The following is a 17,206-nucleotide window of genomic DNA, read 5'->3' on the forward strand; positions in this document are numbered from 1 at the left end:
AGCAAGAAAGAAGAAAAATTAAATGAAGATAGGGAAGAAAAGGGTAAAGAAAAAGAAATAGGGCAAAAAAAACAAAAACAAAAGGGGAAAGTAAAGATAAAGGGAGAAAAAAGAGGGAAGAAAACAGGGAAGAAAATAGAAGAAGAATGATAATAGGGAAGAAAAAGAATAGAAAAAGGAGAAGAGAAAGAAAATGGGGGAGAAAGAAGAAACAAAGAGGGGAAGAAAGAAAAAAAAAAAAAGCCAAAGGAAAGAAGGGGAGAAGAAGAAGAAAAGAAAGAAAAATTTAAAAAAGGAAAAATATAAAGAAAAGTAAGACAAGGAAAGGGAAAAGGAAGGGGAAAGGGAAACATAAAGGGGAAATTAAAAAAAAAAAGTATAAAGAGGGAAGGAAGAGAAAATGAAAATTAAATAGGGAAGAAAAAGAGAAAGGAGAACAGAAAATGGGGAAGGAAAAGAAAAACAAATAGGGTAAGGAGAACTAAAAGCAAAAGAAAACAGGGGGGGAAATGGGAGAGGAAAAGGAAGAGGAATAGAAAAAAAAGAAAAGAAAGATGAAAAGCAAGAAATAATGAAGAATGTGAAAAATTTTAAGAAAGTTGCAACGAAAATGAAAATAGAGAAAAAAGCAAGGCAGAAGAAGAAAAAATGAAGATAGAGAAGAAGAATTGGAGAAGAATTAGAAAAATATGAAAAGGGGGAAGAAAAAGAAAAAGAGGGGAGGGGAGGGGTAAGGATGGGAAGGGAGAGGACAGGAGGGGAGAGAAGGGGAGGGGGTGGGAGAGGAGGAGAGGGAATAGAGGATTAAAAAAAAAAAGGAAGAAAGGAAAGGAATGGGAATGGGAATGGGAATGGGAATGGGAATGGGAAGGGAAGGGAAGGGAAGGGAAGGGAAGGGAAGGGAAGGGAAGGGAAGGGAAGGGAAGGGAAGGGAAGGGAAGGGAAGGGAAGGGAAGGGAAGGGAAGGGAAGGGAAGGGAAGGAAGGGAAGGAAGGAAAGGAAAGGAAAGGAAAGGAAAGGAAAGGAAAGGAAAGGAAAGGAAAGGAAAGGAAAGGAAAGGAAAGGAAAGGAAAGGAAAGGAAAGGAAAGGAAAGGAAAGGAAAGGAAAGGAAAGGAAAGGAAAGGAAAGGAAAGGAAAAGTAGAGAAAAAGTAGAGAAAAGTAGAGAAAGAGAAGAGAAGAGAAGAGAAGAGAAGAGAAGAGAAGAGAAGAGAAGAGAAGAGAAGAGAAGAGAAGAGAAGAGAAGAGAAGAGAAGAGAAGAGAAAGAAAGAAAAGAAAGAAAAGAAAAGAAAAGAAAAGAAAAGAAAAGAAAAGAAGAGAAAAGAAAGAGAAAAGAGAAAAGAAGAGAAAAGAGAAGAGAAGAGAAGAGAAGAGAAGAGACCTCGACTTAAGCTGATCCTGTGCTATGGAAAAGCTGATGACACTCCCACTTTTCTTTGGCAAAGGAAAAAAATTAAAAAATTAAAAATAATTAAAGAAAAAGTAAATCTTACAGAGTGTGTCCTGATAAAAACGGTGTTGTTCTGTCAGTTTTGTAGAGCGGGCACCAATCATCACCAAACTCCATCCAGACATTGAGCCACTGACAAGCTGTCTCTGGACCCAATCCTACATCCAATTCTTCATTCATAGAAAAGTTCACCAATCAAATTTATATCTTCCCAATGTGGAGAGAAGGATGTTGTGAATTACTCTTAAGCCATATTTGAAAGCAGAACTCAGTATATACATTTACTATCTATCTGTATCAAAGTACATGGCATTCAGGGTAATATTGCAGAGATCTTAAACATACTATTCTCTACCTGAAACCTTCTGAAAAAATAAGATGATTAGTATGCCATGGTTGCAGTTATCCTGAATTAGCTTCTAACAGCGAGACTGAAGCAGTGCTTGTTGTAATTACCTTGTCGAGATGTGCATCTGTTGTCTTCATACTCTCGAATTTTTTCTGCAAGCTGTAAACAAGCAGATGTTGCATTTGCACTGGATGGATGCAATGTCATTATCTCAAACAAGATCTACACAAACTCTTCAGTACTGCAGACCAAAACTAAAGTGCTGTTATCAAAGTAATTTTCAACTGTTAATTCAGCTTTAATCTCAGAATAGTTATGTTTAATTATGTTTGTTTGATCTTTCAAATGATCTGTGATAGGAAGTCTGCCACAGCTTAACTGCTGGAATTCCACTGTCAATTATCTAATTTGACTATAGTAATGTACAGAACAATTACGGATTTCCTTTCTAGATTAGGAAAAAAATTCTGACCTAAGAGTGATAAAGCAAGGAGTGACCTATTGGATGGTCATTTCTGGTTGGATTAAAGCTGTCCTTGCGCCAAGAGAGTCTGTTATGGTTAGAAACGCTCTGTTCTAACTCAGCTGTCAGTGTCTTACAAGAAAGACTTAGGAGACCCATCTTCACAACAAGGCTAGTAGTACGACCCTCCTATTAACTTTTAACCATCACAGAGTAAGTCGCCATGGACTTCTATATACATTTTACACTCTTACATCTTTATAAAACAAAAAAGTAACTTCTGACATCTGTGGGATGATTTGTTGGGCACCACTTTTTGAAACTATGTTAGGAAGTAAAAAATGAACAAAGCCATTGCTTCTAAGAGTAAAATGTGCAGTATAAAATGAAGTGAAATACTATACACCACTTTCTACTTAACTCATTCCCAAAGCTAATTCCCACTGCACACTGTGCAGTGCTTCCTAATTTAAAGCTGAGCCTCTTAGTCATAAAAGAACCAGAGGACATAACGGATCCAGGAACACGCTGAACAACATTTCCAAGGCTTAGGTTGTTGTGGAACTCAGAGTTTCCTGAGACAACTAAGGTCTCCAGTTCATCACAATGTAAAGCAAGAAAAAAATTAAATCCTCTGAGTTTTAAGAGAACCAGAAAAAAGCACTGAGATCTTATTGATTACTAGTAGTACTAATGGACAACTTAAAGCCTCAACAAGGGAAACGGGGGGAAAACGCCAAACAATCATGGGTGCTTTGGCTCTCATTTCATTTTACAAACCCTACAATCTTTTGCTGCATGTATCTCAAGTGGAAAAACATCCTCTTTCTAGTACTTCTTACTCTTACTGAGAATTGTAAACAAGTGTCTGAACTAGAACATGCAACAGAAATTCAGATGCAGACTCTGCCTAAATGTAAATGTACCTACTTCATGCGTGTATCTATGCAATGAGCATTACTTTTAATAAAAGTGAAATTATTGCCATACCTGATTCCAGATAGACTGTCTAAAGCATGCAGGTCCGGCACATTGGAAAGATCAACTCTGCACAGATAGGGAGAGAAAGAAAGGTTTGTATTTTCACTGCATGTAAGAATTATGTGTACTGAAGCTTCGATTACTCATTTTTAAACATATAAATAATTGTTCATGTTTGATGGTTTTTTTTCCTGATCTCTTATTCCAATGCAAAGCACCAGAAGCTAGCCCTATTTTCAGATGTCAGCAGTCAGTGCTATCTACCATGGAGTAAAGCAGCTTTCAGCTGTACAGTAATATGGGAGCATAAAAAGAGAATTTTAGTGAATACAGTTAAAAAATAAATTAATACTAAACAAACAAACAAACAAAAAAAAACCACACAAGAATCCGTTTTCTGAAAGATGTGATTTGTATTGGATGCCTAAGTGTTATCTAATTCTCTGATGGGAACAATCTTTCTGTACCTCTTTGAACACAAGCACACATTAAAACACAGTACAGGTAGGTATGCATGTGCACAGCCAACAGATCATAATGAAAGCTTTGTAAAAATAATGTCAGTGGGACAGGATTTGGTACTTGTTGGAATACAGGTTAATCTAATACCTCGACCTTTGTGTCTCCAAAATTTCGACAAGTCCATTTATTGACCTAAAACAAATAGAAAAAAGCAAAATGAGGTGCAAACGCAACTGTAATATATCGATTGAACAATTTAACAATGTAGAGCAATACAAGAAACATAACGACATCTCTCACACTGTTACTCAATGTTTTACAGTCCAAGAGGCATCAAGAAAAAGTTTGCTTTTGTGACATTTTATAGCCGAACCAAGGTCAAAATTCACAACTTCTGACAATAAAATATTACTACTGAACAGAGCATTTTTCTTCTCTCAGTACAAGCTGCAAGGTTAAGAATTCTCAAGAGTCTGAACCACAAATAACGTTGCAAAGTATTTCTCAATATTCCATTTTTTCTGTCAGGGTACTGAGAAAGATGGAACACACCTTTGAACACTGCTTTGATTCAGCCCATTTGTTCTTTTACATCCATGACAATTATTCAGATATCTTCCATACCCCTTTATATTTGCTAATAAACATGTATGGACTAGCAGACATTGCCCCCCGTAGTTAACTCAGACAAATGGCAACAGCTGCCCAATAGTATAAGAATGTGAGCACTTAAGACAAAGGTCTATTATAAGGCATTTGTTAGGCCTAATTTAGCCAAGGAAACGGTGTGGAGTTGCACCAGAAGAGGGTCAGGTTGGGTATTGGGAAAAGGTTCTTCACCAGAGGGCCGTAGACATGGAACAGCCCCAAGCAGCCAGAGTTCAAGGAACATTTGGAGAAAGCTCTCAGACATAGAATTGGAATTTTGGGTGGTCCTGAGTAGAGCCAGAGGTTGGAGTCAATGGTCCTTGAAGGTTCCTTCCAACTTAAAAGCATTCTTGGATTCTATTCTATAATTCTACACTTCTGAGCAGGTAACATCAAATCTTACTTAGGCAAGCCGATAATACTGTGGAAGCACAGAAATGCACTGGAAACATCTCCAGAAAGGGGCAGACTCTTTTTCACTGCTTTCTCACTGCTCTTTTTCACTACACGATCTGTTGGAACAATCATGAGATCTAATTTCTAATAACATTTGAGCATGTACAATGTCACGGTTATACCAGAAATTTCATACCTGACAGTTGGTCTGACTTTATTCAATTCTTCCCTTGAAACCAAATCCGTTTTATTGATGATTACAAGATCAGCTAATGCAACCTGCCTATGCATTTGGAAAAAGAAAAAAGGAATACCTTGAACAAGCAGTTTTTTGTAAGGCAGAAGCAGTATGTCTCTCATAGCGCTGTAAAATTACTAGATTGTTAGTTAGTACAGGAAGGCAAACATTAACCAAACCATCAGCCAACTAAAACATCATGGAATGACTACAGTATTAGCTTCTTGAGGTGACTTGTGGCTTGTGCATTTCAGGAGACATAAGTAGCAGCAGCCAGTGACATGAAAGACAAGCCATGGCCACTGAAATGTTTACAAGCACAGCATGCTGAGGCTTTTTCACTGCTAGCAAAAATGTATAGCTAATGGTGAGGAGACTATACTGAAAACTGTTTTTGTAGCTGAAAGTTGAGCTTCTTTCAACCTGTTATTTGTACTCCATCTGTTGTAGTTTCCATGGAAAAAAAGAGGAGGCATTATTTTCAGATCAACCTACTTATTAGAAAATTCATATCTAAGCAGAATGATCAAACGAAGTACAGAGTAAGTTTTGTTTTCTACCTTTGTTTAAAAGCAAGGGAGGGGAAAACCTTAGAAAAGAAAAAGAATCAATTTTGAATGATCTTCCGCACAGCGCAGTCACTGACTATGATTAAAAAAGTGGTTTTGATATCCATACCGAGATGCTTCATTGACAAGGCCTTCTGGCTTCTCCTGTCTCAAGTGCTAGACAATAATTAAAACAACTGGATTAAGCATGTTTAAAAAATGCTCAAATTAATTTGCATTTAAACTATGCCAAAATCATTTTACACAATGTATGATTTTCATTCATACCGCTTAAGTGACTACATTGTAAGGAACTATTTTTATGGCCAACTATCAATGAAAAAGCTAGAAATGAAAAACTATTTCTGCACTTACCAATCCTCACTGTTCTGTAGGTCTGTTCTTTCAGTACACTTTACTTAGATGCCTCTGTTACCTGACATTTTATTCTAATTCCAGGCAACTACATCAGCTGTTAATCCGATCCAGTATGTAGTAGTTTGCCTCACTCTCTCACACTGGGAATGAACCTATTGGTTCTTTTTTCATCTTCTTTCCATTCTATTGCAGTCTCTTCCAGATCATACAGCTCATGGACACCTTGGACTATCTCTTGATGAGATTTGCCTTGAATAGATACCAGTCCCTTACCAGAAAAATAACTGTTAGAGTATATAAACAAACCTTTAAAAACAAAATACTTACGGAGAAAAAAAGAAAAACAAAACAACTTTACAAGTACACAGAGCAGGGAAAAACCTCTGACAAATATGCAGAGGTTGATAAAAATAACAATGCAACAGAGTCATCTCTTGTAACAACCATTCTTACAATTAAGAATTATACTTTGCTATACTCTGCCTTCAGCTTCTCATTTGGACGGTTACCTGGAATATTTGTGCAAATTTCAATGTCATCTCCTACCATGCCACTTTGATTGTATGTATGATATATGTCTCTATGAAAGCCTCATCACCTGTCCAAGGTGATGTAAAATAGGCAAAAATGCTGAGTCTGTTCCCACTGAGTTCTCATGCTTAACACTTACACTGTCTTGAAACAGAATCTCTCAATAGCTGAGAAAGAACAAATATCTGTGTGGTGAAATGACTAGCAATGGAATTAACAATGGAATACCTTCAAAACTAAGTCCATTAACTCACATGCCAAACGTTGCACTAAAAGAGTTTTCATCACTTGAAAACTGTCTAAAATAGAATGTAAATATTACTTTGATCCCAAAGCTCAGTACAACAGAAGCATACTTCTAATCAGCAGTACAGCTAATGAGTACAACAGACAGCTTGAAGTGCATCAGCACTGCCGGCTTTATGCTGCTGTTGTTCTACTTGTCAAGAAATAAACCTTTCTTCCAGTGAAGTAGAAATAATTACCTTGCTGCCTGTGACACACATATGTTCTCAGGAAACAAATCACAGCACATTTGATTGTTTTCCTTAGACCTTGTCTAATCATGCAATCGACTTTTTTATCATTTACTTAGCTTTGTGGTTTAAGGAAAATGAAAGTATATCCTCAAGCATCACCAACGTTCACCTCAGAACTATGCAATGAATCGTACACGGGGATGAATACACTTATGTGTAAATCACATCTTTAAAACTGCAGCCTGATGTAATCAAAAAATTTTAGGGGGACCATAGCTAGCACTGTGCTGCATTGTTACACTCAGTTAAACTTCTGTTTATTATGCCAATAACTGTAATCATGGACAGAAACCTGTAACTACATCCCTAGATAAGGAGCCATCTAGGTGAAATGGATGAGACCTTTCAGAGCAAAGGAGGGGAAAACAACATCACCTCCTTTCACTTATGTCCTGATCATTCATCCTGTCCCACTCATGTTTGGGACTGCAAGTCTCCCCTTTCACTACACAGCTAGTAGTACTGTGGTTTGCTTCTCTGTCAGCTACCTTGAGTGGTCTCATTGGCCAGCAGGTATTTAAGTGTCTCTACATGGATCAATGACAAACTGATGTTCTCTCTTTTGTCTGCTCTTTGACCTGTATGTGGCTGACAATACACTGCAGTTTCTTTCCATTTAAAAAGAGGGAAAGCACAAAACAAAGAGGTTGGAAGTTTCAGGCAAACCTTCAGTCTTATGACATCCATGGTACATCCAGTCCTATCTTTCACATTCTTTTCCCACACAAGATTCTACAAAGAGGAAAAATGTTTTCACAAACAGAACAGCGTAAGATGATTTTCTACAAAAGGACACAATGATTTCGCACTTGACTGCGATGTATTCATATTTACCTGTATAAAGAGATTAACGTTTTCTTCCTTAATATTTCCTAGGACTTCAAGTGTTACTGTCACTATGTCCTGTAAATGGAAAGACACACAAGACAGACAAGATAGATGCTTAAAAGCAGCATTTAGCACACAACTGCTTATACTCTAAAGGAGTGACAGGCCAGACCCTTTCCCCTTCAATTATTTATTAAAAATCAAAACCACAAAACAGACAAAATACTGTATTTTCTCTCTAAATAAAACACAATCACCAAGATAAAAATGCAATTTAAACTGTAATATGCAAGGATTGTTTTATTGCACAGAGCAAGAGAGAAGATTCTACCCTGACATAAATAAAAGCTGGGTTACATATCTGGAAAAACAAAGCATTTCACATTCCTAACCTTCTAGCACACATGCGATTGTAGGTATTATATCAAATTTATAGGAAAACCTAATTCACTGTTACAGGTTCATCTGTTGATTTTCTGTGTAAAAACGAAGGGAAGCACTCACAGAATGTGTCTCTCTAACACCTTAATTAATGCAAAGTTGTGAACAGCAACTCCCCAATATCTACAAACACTGACATCATTTCGACCTACGGGATAAATATCAGGTGTAAGTATAGGGCTCAATTCTCAAATCTCAATTGCTCAATAAGGACAAATATTGAAAGAATAGTATTACTTGTCTGTTGTAGTAATGCTCTCCATGTACAAGAACACTGTTTCCAACAATAGAACTCTTAAACCATATTTGAAAGCAGAACTCAGTATATACATTTACTATCTATCTATATCAAAGTACATGGCATTCAGTGTAATATTGCAGAGATCTTAAACATACTATTCTCTACCTGAAACCTTCTGAAAAAATAAGATGATTAGTATGCCATGGTTGCAGTTATCCTGAACTATCTTCTAACAGCGAGACTGAAGCAGTGCTTGTTGTAATTACCTTGTCGAGATGTGCATCTGTTGTCTTCATACTCTCCAATTTTTTCTGCAAGCTGTAAACAAGCAGATGTTGCATTTGCACTGGATGGATGCAGTGTCATTATCTCAAACAAGATCTACACCAACTCTTCAGTACCGCAGACCAAAACTAAAGTGCTGTTATCAAAGTAATTTTCAACTGTTAATTCAGCTTTAATCTCAGAATAGTTATGTTTAATTATGTTTGTTTGATCTTTCAAATGATCTGTGATAGGAAGTCTGCCACAGATTAACTGCTGGAATTCCACTGTCAATTCTCTAATTTGACTATAGTAATGTACAGAAAAATTACGGATTTCCTTTCTAGATTAGGAAAAAAATTCTGACCTAAGAGTAATAAAGCAAGGAGTGACCTATTGGATGGTCATTTCTGGTTGGATTAAAGCTGTCCTTGCGCCAAGAGAGTCTGTTATGGTTAGAAACGCTTTGTTCTAACTCAGCTGTCAGTGTCTTACAAGAAAGACTTAGGAGACCCATTTTCACAACAAGGCTAATAGTACGACCTACTAACTTTTAACCATCATAGAGTAAGTCGCCACGGACTTCTATCTACATTTTACACTCTTACATCTTTATAAAACAAAAAAGTAACTTCTGACATCTGTGGGATGATTTGTTGGGCATCACTTTTTGAAACTATGTTAGGAAGTAAAAAAGGAACAAAGCCATTGCTTCTAAGAGTAAAATGTGCAGTATAAAATGAAGTGAAATACTATACACCACTTTCTACTTAACTCATTCCCAAAGCTAATTCCCACTGCACACTGTGCAGTGCTTCCTAATTTAAAGCTGAGCCTCTTAGTCATAAAAGAACCAGAGGACATAACGGATCCAGGAACACGCTGAACAACATTTCCAAGGCTTAGGTTGTTGTGGAACTCAGAGTTTCCTGTGAAAACTAAGGTCTCCAGTTCATCACAATGTAAAGCAAGAAAAAAATTAAATCCTCTGAGTTTTAAGAGAACCAGAAAAAAGCACTGAGATCTTATTGATTACTAGTAGTACTAATGGACAACTTAAAGCCTCAACAAGGGAAACGGGGGGAAAACGCCAAACAATCATGGGTGCTTTGGCTCTCATTTCATTTTACAAACCCTACAATCTTTTGCTGCATGTATCTCAAGTGGAAAAACATCCTCTTTCTAGTACTTCTTACTCTTACTGAGAATTGTAAACAAGTGTCTGAACTAGAACATGCAACAGAAATTCAGATGCAGACTCTGCCTAAATGTAAATGTACCTACTTCATGCGTGTATCTATGCAATGAGCATTACTTTTAATAAAAGTGAAATTATTGCCATACCTGATTCCAGATAGACTGTCTAAAGCATGCAGGTCCGGCACATTGGAAAGATCAACTCTGCACAGATAGGGAGAGAAAGAAAGCTTTGTATTTTCACTGCATGTAAGAATTATGCGTACTGAAGCTTCGATTACTCATTTTTAAACATACAAATAATTGTTCATGTTTGTTGGGTTTTTTTCCTGATCTCTTATTCCAATGCAAAGCACCAAAAGCTAGCCCTATTTTCAGATGTCAGCAGTCAGTGCTACCTACCATGGAGTAAAGCAGCTTTCAGCTGTACAGTAATATGGGAGCATAAAAAGAGAATTTTAGTGAATACAGTTAAAAAATAAATTAATACTAAACAAACAAACAAAAAAAAAAAAAAACCACACAAGAATCCGTTTTCTGAAAGATGTGATTTGTATTGGATGCCTAAGTGTTATCTAATTCTCTGATGGGAACAATCGTTCTGTACCTCTTCGAACACAAGCACACATTAAAACACAGTAAAGGTAGGTATGCATGTGCACAGCCAACAGATCATAATGAAAGCTTGGTAAAAATAATGTCAGTGGGACAGGATTTGGTACTTGTTGGAATACAGGTTAATCTAATACCTCGACCTTTGTGTCTCCAAAATTTCGACAAGTCCATTTATTGACCTAAAACAAATAGAAAAAAGCAAAATGAGGTGCAAACGCAACTGTAATATATCGATTGAACAATTTAACAATGTAGAGCAATACAAGAAACATAACGACATCTCTCACACTGTTACTAAATGTTTTACAGTCCAAGAGGCATCAAGAAAAAGTTTGCTTTTGTGACATTTTATAGCCGAACCAAGGTCAAAATTCACAACTTCTGACAATAAAATATTACTACTGAACAGAGCATTTTTCTTCTCTCAGTACAAGCTGCAAGGTTAAGAATTCTCAAGAGTCTGAACCACAAATAACGTTGCAAAGTATTTCTCAATATTCCATTTTGTCTGTCAGGGTACTGAGAAAGATGGAACACACCTTTGAACACTGCTTTGATTCAGCCCATTTGTTCTTTTACATCCATGACAATTATTCAGATATCTTCCATACCCCTTTATATTTGCTAATAAACATGTATGGACTAGCAGACATTGCCCCCCGTAGTTAACTCAGACAAATGGCAGCAGCTGCCCAATAGTATAAGAATGTGAGCACTTAAGACAAAGGTCTATTATAAGGCATTTGTTAGGCCTAATTTAGCCAAGGAAACGGTGTGGAGTTGCACCAGAGGAGGGTCAGGTTGGGTATTGGGAAAAGGTTCTTCACCAGAGGGCCGTAGACATGGAACAGCCCCAAGCAGCCAGAGTTCAAGGAACATTTGGAGAAAGCTCTCAGACATAGAATTGGAATTTTGGGTGGTCCTGAGTAGAGCCAGAGGTTGGAGTCAATGGTCCTTGAAGGTTCCTTCCAACTTAAGAGCATTCTTGGATTCTATTCTATAATTCTACACTTCTGAGCAGGTAACATCAAATCTTACTTAGGCAAGCCGATAAGACTGTGGAAGCACAGAAATGCACTGGAAACATCTCCAGAAAGGGGCAGACTCTTTTTCACTGCTTTCTCACTGCTCTTTTTCACTACACGATCTGTTGGAACAATCATGAGATCTAATTTCTAATAACATTTGAGCATGTACAATGTCACGGTTATACCAGAAATTTCATACCTGACAGTTGGTCTGACTTTATTCAATTCTTCCCTTGAAACCAAATCCGTTTTATTGATGATTACAAGATCAGCTAATGCAACCTGCCTATGCATTTGGAAAAAGAAAAAAGGAATACCTTGAACAAGCAGTTTTTTGTAAGGCAGAAGCAGTATGTCTCTCATAGCGCTGTAAAATTACTAGATTGTTAGTTAGTACAGGAAGGCAAACCATCAGCCAACTAAAACATCATGGAATGACTACAGTATTAGCTTCTTGAGGTGACTTGTGGCTTGTGCATTTCAGGAGACATAAGTAGCAGCAGCCAGTGACATGAAAGACAAGCCATGGCCACTGAAATGTTTACAAGCACAGCATGCTGAGGCTTTTTCACTGCTAGCAAAAATGTATAGCTAATGGTGAGGAGACTATACTGAAAACTGTTTTTGTAGCTGAAAGTTGAGCTTCTTTCAACCTGTTATTTGTACTCCATCTGTTGTAGTTTCCATGGAAAAAAAGAGGAGGCATTATTTTCAGATCAACCCACTTATTAGAAAATTCATATCTAAGCAGAATGATCAAATGAAGTACAGAGTAAGTTTTGTTTTCTACCTTTGTTTAAAAGCAAGGGAGGGGAAAACCTTAGAAAAGAAAAAGAATCAATTTTGAATGATCTTCCGCACAGTGCAGTCACTGACTATGATTAAAAAAGTGGTTTTGATATCCATACCGAGATGCTTCATTGACAAGGCCTTCTGGCTTCTCCTGTCTCAAGTGCTAGACAATAATTAAAACAACTGGATTAAGCATGTTTAAAAAATGCTCAAATTAATTTGCATTTAAACTATGCCAAAATCATTTTACACAATGTATGATTTTCATTCATACCGCTTAAGTGACTACATTGTAAGGAACTATTTTTATGGCCAACTATCAATGAAAAAGCTAGAAATGAAAAACTATTTCTGCACTTACCAATCCTCACTGTTCTGTAGGTCTGTTCTTTCAGTACACTTTACTTAGATGCCTCTGTTACCTGACATTTTATTCTACTTCCAGGCAACTACATCAGCTGTCAATCTGATCCAGTATGTAGTAGTCTGCCTCACTCTCTCACCCTGGGAATGAACCTATTGGTTCTTTTTTCATCTTCTTTCCATTCTATTGCAGTCTCTTCCAGATCATACAGCTCATGGACACCTTGGACTATCTCTTGATGAGATTTGCCTTGAATAGATACCAGTCCCTTACCAGAAAAATAACTGTTAGAGTATATAAACAAACCTTTAAAAACAAAATACTTACGGAGAAAAAAAGAAAAACAAAACAACTTTACAAGTACACAGAGCAGGGAAAAACCTCTGACAAATATGCAGAGGTTGATCAAAATAACAATGCAACAGAGTCATCTCTTGTAACAACCATTCTTACAATTAATAATTATACTTCGCTATACTCTGCCTTCAGCTTCTCATTTGGACGGTTACCTGGAATATTTGTGCAAATTTAAATGTCATCTCCTACCATGCCACTTTGATTGTATGTATGATATATGTCTCTATGAAAGCCTCATCACCTGTCCAAGGTGATGTAAAATAGGCAAAAATGCTGAGTCTGTTCCCACTGAGTTCTCATGCTTAACACTTACACTGTCTTGAAACAGAATCTCTCAATAGCAGAGAAAGAACAAATATCTGGGTGGTGAAATGACTAGCAATGGAATTAACAACGGAATACTTTCAAAACTAAGTCCATTAACTCACATGCCAAACGTTGCACTAAAAGAGTTTTCATCACTAGAAAACTGTCTAAAATATCATGTAAATATTACTTTGATCCCAAAGCTCAGTACAACAGAAGCATACTTCTAATCAGCAGTACAGCTAATGAGTACAACAGACAGCTTGAAGTGCATCAGCACTGCCGGCTTTATGCTGCTGTTGTTCTACTTGTCAAGAAATAAACCTTTCTTCCAGTGAAGTAGAAATAATTACCTTGCTGCCTGTGACACACATATGTTCTCAGGAAACAAATCACAGCACATTCGATTGTTTTCCTTAGACCTTGTCTAATCATACAATCGACTTTTTTATCATTTACTTAGCTTTGTGGTTTAAGGAAAATGAAAGTATATCCTCAAGCATCACCAACGTTCACCTCAGAACTATGCAATGAATCGTACACGGGGATGAATACACTTATGTGTAAATCACATCTTTAAAACTGCAGCCTGATGTAATCAAAAAATTTTAGGGGGACCATAGCTAGCACTGTGCTGCATTGTTACACTCAGTTAAACTTCTGTTTATTATGCCAATAACTGTAATCATGGACAGAAACCTGTAACTACATCCCTAGCTAAGGAGCCATCTAGGTGAAATGGATGAGACCTTTCAGAGCAAAGGAGGGGAAAACAACATCACCTCCTTTCACTTATGTCCTGATCATTCATCCTGTCCCACTCATGTTTGGGACTGCAAGTCTCCCCTTTCACTACACAGCAAGTAGTACTGTGGTTTGCTTCTCTGTCAGCTACCTTGAGTGGTCTCATTGGCTGGCAGGTATTTAAGTGTCTCTACATGGATCAATGACAAACTGATGTTCTCTCTTTTGTCTGCTCTTTGACCTGTATGTGGCTGACAATACACTGCAGTTTCTTTCCATTTAAAAAGAGGGAAAGCACAAAACAAAGAGGTTGGAAGTTTCAGGCAAACCTTCAGTCTTATGACATCCATGGTACATCCAGTCCTATCTTTCACATTCTTTTCCCACAGAAGATTCTACAAAGAGGAAAAATGTTTTCACAAACAGAACAGCGTAAGATGATTTTCTACAAAAGGACACAATGATTTCGCACTTGACTGCGATGTATTCATATTTACCTGTATAAAGAGATTAACGTTTTCTTCCTTAATATTTCCTAGGACTTCAAGTGTTACTGTCACTATGTCCTGTAAATGGAAAGACACACAAGACACACAAGATAGATGCTTAAAAGCAGCATTTAGCACACAACTGCTTATACTCTAAAGGAGTGACAGGCCAGACCCTTTCCCCTTCAATTATTTATTAAAAATCAAAACCACAAAACAGACAAAATACTGTATTTTCTCTCTAAATAAAACACAATCACCAAGATAAAAATGCAATTTAAACTGTAATATGCAAGGATTGTTTTATTGCACAGAGCAAGAGAAAAGATTCTACCCTGACATAAATAAAAGCTGGGTTACATATCTGGAAAAACAAAGCATTTCACATTCCTAACCTTCTAGCACACATGCGACTGTAGGTATTATATCAAATTTATAGGAAAACCTAATTCACTGTTACAGGTTGATCTGTTGATTTTCTGTGTAAAAACGAAGGGAAGCACTCACAGAATGTGTCTCTCTAACACCTTAATTAATGCAAAGTTGTGAACAGCAACTCCCCAATATCTACAAACACTGACATCATTTCGACCTACGGGATAAATATCAGGTGTAAGTATAGGGCTCAATTCTCAAATCTCAATTGCTCAATAAGGACAAATATTGAAAGAATAGTATTACTTGTCTGTTGTAGTAATGCTCTCCATGTACAAGAACACTGTTTCCAACAATAGAACTCTTAAACCATATTTGAAAGCAGAACTCAGTATATACATTTACTATCTATCTGTATCAAAGTACATGGCATTCAGTGTAATATTCCAGAGATCTTAAACATACTATTCTCTACCTGAAACCTTCTGAAAAAATAAGATGATTAGTATGCCATGGTTGCAGTTATCCTGAACTATCTTCTAACAGCGAGACTGAAGCAGTGCTTGTTGTAATTACCTTGTCGAGATGTGCATCTGTTGTCTTCATACTCTCCAATTTTTTCTGCAAGCTGTAAACAAGCAGATGTTGCATTTGCACTGGATGGATGCAGTGTCATTATCTCAAACAAGATCTACACAAACTCTTCAGTACTGCAGACCAAAACTAAAGTTCTGTTATCAAAGTAATTTTCAACTGTTAATTCAGCTTTAATCTCAGAATAGTTATGTTTAATTATGTTTGTTTGATCTTTCAAATGATCTGTGATAGGAAGTCTGCCACAGATTAACTGCTGGAATTCCACTGTCAATTCTCTAATTTGACTATAGTAATGTACAGAACCATTACGGATTTCCATTCTAGATTAGGAAAAAAATTCTGACCTAAGAGTGATAAAGCAAGGAGTGACCTATTGGATGGTCATTTCTGGTTGGATTAAAGCTGTCCTTGCGCCAAGAGAGTCTGTTATGGTTAGAAACGCTTTGTTCTAACTCAGCTGTCAGTGTCTTACAAGAAACACTTAGGAGACCCATTTTCACAACAAGGCTAGTAGTACGACCTACTAACTTTTAACCATCATAGAGTAAGTCGCCATGGACTTCTATCTACATTTTACACTCTTACATCTTTATAAAACAAAAAAGTAACTTCTGACATCTGTGGGATGATTTGTTGGGCATCACTTTTTGAAACTATGTTAGGAAGTAAAAAAGGAACAAAGCCATTGCTTCTAAGAGTAAAATGTGCAGTATAAAATGAAGTGAAATACTATACACCACTTTCTACTTAACTCATTCCCAAAGCTAATTCCCACTGCACACTGTGCAGTGTTTGCTAATTTAAAGCTCAGCCTCTTAGTCATAAAAGAACCAGAGGACATAACGGATCCAGGAACACGCTGAACAACATTTCCAAGGCTTAGGTTGTTGTGGAACTCAGAGTTTCCTGTGAAAACTAAGGTCTCCAGTTCATCACAATGTAAAGCAAGAAAAAAATTAAATCCTCTGAGTTTTAAGAGAACCAGAAAAAAGCACTGAGATCTTATTTAGTAGTAGTAGTACTAATGGACAACTGAAAGCCTCAACAAGGGAAACGGGGGGAAAACGCCAAACAGTCATGGGTGCTTTGGCTCTCATTTCATTTTACAAACCCTACAATCTTTTGCTGCATGTATCTCAAGTGGAAAAACATCCTCTTTCTATTACTTCTTACTCTTACTGAGAATTGTAAACAAGTGTCTGAACTAGAACATGGAACAGAAATTCAGATGCAGACTCTGCCTAAATGTAAATGTACCTACTTCATGCGTGTATCTATGCAATGAGCATTACTTTTAATAAAAGTGAAATTATTGCCATACCTGATTCCAGATAGACTGTCTAAAGCATGCAGGTCCGGCACATTGGAAAGATCAACTCTGCACAGATAGGGAGAGAAAGAAAGCTTTGTATTTTCACTGCATGTAAGAATTATGTGTACTGAAGCTTCGATTACTCATTTTTAAACATATAAATAATTGTTCATGTTTGTTGGTTTTTTTTCCTGATCTCTTATTCCAATGCAAAGCACCAGAAGCTAGCCCTATTTTCAGATGTCAGCAGTCAGTGCTATCTACCGTGGAGTAA

The 17,206-nt window shown here is 37.0% G+C and overlaps 1 long non-coding RNA gene across 1 annotated transcript; it reads right to left on the reverse strand.

Moving 5' to 3' along the window:
- Positions 1–12,547: 12,547 nt before the first annotated feature.
- On the reverse strand, positions 12,548–15,660 carry LOC146751438 (uncharacterized). Its single transcript, XR_014941534.1, has 3 exons — positions 15,600–15,660; positions 14,658–14,726; positions 12,548–14,555 (listed from the first exon to the last, which is right to left on the reverse strand). It is a non-coding gene; the product is annotated as an uncharacterized LOC146751438 (long non-coding RNA).
- Positions 15,661–17,206: the final 1,546 nt, after the last annotated feature.

Source organism: Coturnix japonica, unplaced genomic scaffold, assembly GCF_054131305.1.
Source record: "Coturnix japonica strain WE unplaced genomic scaffold, WE-NBRP24 Scf090, whole genome shotgun sequence".
Lineage (NCBI taxonomy): Eukaryota > Metazoa > Chordata > Aves > Galliformes > Phasianidae > Coturnix > Coturnix japonica.